The following is a 2204-nucleotide window of genomic DNA, read 5'->3' on the forward strand; positions in this document are numbered from 1 at the left end:
TAAGGCAGCTGTTTCATTAGCACATCTTTAATTGTCTCCTGAGCCCCTGCAGAGGCAGAGCTGCCCCTGGGCAGGGCCCTGCTGCCAGGAGGGGTCTGCAGGGCAGAGCTGAGCACCCAGCGGGTGGGATGGGGGCTGTGAGCACTGACAGGGAGGAGACGTGGGGACAGAGAAGCAGCTCCTGGCTGGGACAGCTCCAGGCACCAGAGACATGGGCAGGGAGTCAGAGGGAGCTGCTGCTGGAAACACCTTGGGGGCAGGAATTCAGGCACCCCCTGCCATCCCCTGCAGTGCAGACACCCACTCCAGAGGAGCCCCCTGGTCTCCTCTCCCAGCCAGCAGAGCCCCACCCGCTGTCCCTGTGCTGCCTCCTCCCAGCAGCACTGGGGCATTTCCCCACATTTCCCCGTGGGCCTCTGCTCCCCGCGTTGGGATCACCGGACGTTCGGGGATGGGCGGGGGTTCAGCTGGGAGCAAGACCTGTGGGCACTGCCATGCAGATGTTTCCCTGGGAGTGAAACGTCCGAGTGCCCTCGCCATCTGCAGGCTCCGGGGGACACAAAGGAGCCAGTTCCCCCCTCAGGACACCCCATCTTTAGGGCACTGGACTCTTTCCCAGTGGGGTCCTGCTGGGCTGCAGCCTGTCCTCCAGAAGGGCACAGCTCTCCCCGGGCAGCTCTGTGTTCTCCAGCAGCCCCGTGAGGAACTGGATGGAGAGAAATGAGAAATCTGTCCCGACTGATTGATGCTTTTTCCTCTGTGAACAGGCCCTCGTGCCGTGAGGGAGCAAATGTCCAACGGCAGCTCCATCACCGAGTTCCTCCTCCTGGCATTCGCAGACAGACGGGAGCTGCAGCTCCTGCACTTCTGGCTCTTCCTGGGCATCTCCCTGGCTGCCCTCCTGGGCAACGGCCTCATCATCACCGCCATCGCCTGTGACCACCGCCTGCACACCCCCATGTACTTCTTCCTCCTCAACCTCTCCCTCCTCGACCTGGGCTCCATCTCCACCACTCTCCCCAAAGCCATGGCCAACTCCCTCTGGCACAACAGGCACATCTCCTACTCGGGGTGTGCTGCACAGCTCTTTATGTTTCTATTCTTGCTCTCAGCAGAGTATTTCCTTATTACAGTCATGTCCTACGACCGCTGCGTTGCCATCTGCAAACCCCTGCACTACGGGACCCTCCTGGGCAGCAGAGCTTGTGTCCACATGGCAGCAGCTGCCTGGGGCACTGGGTTCCTCAATTCTCTCCTGCACACGGCCAACACATTTTCACTGCCTCTCTGCCATGGCAACACCCTGGACCAGTTCTTCTGTGAAATCCCCCAGATCCTCAAGCTCTCCTGCTCACACTCCTACCTCAGGGAAGTTGGGCTTATCATGGTCAGTGCCTGTTTGGCTTTTGGGTGTTTTGTGTTCATTGTGGTGTCCTATGTGCAGATCTTCAGGGCCGTGCTGAGGACCCCCTCTGAGCAGGGACGGCACAAAGCCTTTTCCACGTGCCTCCCTCACCTGGCCGTGGTCTCACTGGTTGTTGGCACTTCATTTTTTGCCCACCTGAAGCCGCCCTCCATCTCCTCCCCATCCCTGGACCTGGTGGTGTCATTTCTGTACTCGGTGGTGCCTCCAGTAGTGAACCCCCTCATCTACAGCATGAGGAACCAGGAGATAAAGGATGCCCTGAGGAAACTGATAGCCAGATGTTATTTTGAAGGAAGAAACTGCTCATCTGCTGCTGCACAGTAGGTTTAACTTTGTACAGGCACAGGATATATTGTTCATTTTCTGTTGTTGACAGTGGTATTATACTTATAAAGAGGTTTCCACTCCCCTTCTAAGTCACTGTCTGCTTTTCTTTTCTGACATAGTGGCTGGATAAATGAGTGTCCATGATCTCTGTGTGATTTAAAAAAATAAAGGGCATGCAGTGACTTTTTCTTTTTTCTGAGATTTTTCCTGTAAGACTTTAAGGACTTGCACGAAAAATTCCTGTGTGCAGAGGTGGAGGGGAAGAGAGTCCCAGCATGGCAGCCCTGCCAGGGAGCACTTGGTCCTCCAGAGATGTTCTCTCTTCCCTTCCACACTCTCTTTCTGATCCCTTCGGTTTGGTGTGAGGCCTGAGTGCTCGGGCAGCTTGGTCACACCCCTGCTGTGTGACAGCCCTGTGACCGCAGGCAGGGACAGGCACTGGGCACTTGTG

General features: G+C 56.8%; 1 pseudogene; it reads left to right on the forward strand.

Moving 5' to 3' along the window:
• The first annotated feature begins 790 nt into the window (after nt 1-790).
• LOC141974225 (olfactory receptor 14A16-like) lies at nt 791-1887 on the forward strand (annotated as a pseudogene).
• Nucleotides 1888-2204: the final 317 nt, after the last annotated feature.

This window comes from Athene noctua, unplaced genomic scaffold (genome assembly GCF_965140245.1).
Source record: "Athene noctua unplaced genomic scaffold, bAthNoc1.hap1.1 HAP1_HAP1_scaffold_36, whole genome shotgun sequence".
NCBI lineage: Eukaryota > Metazoa > Chordata > Aves > Strigiformes > Strigidae > Athene > Athene noctua.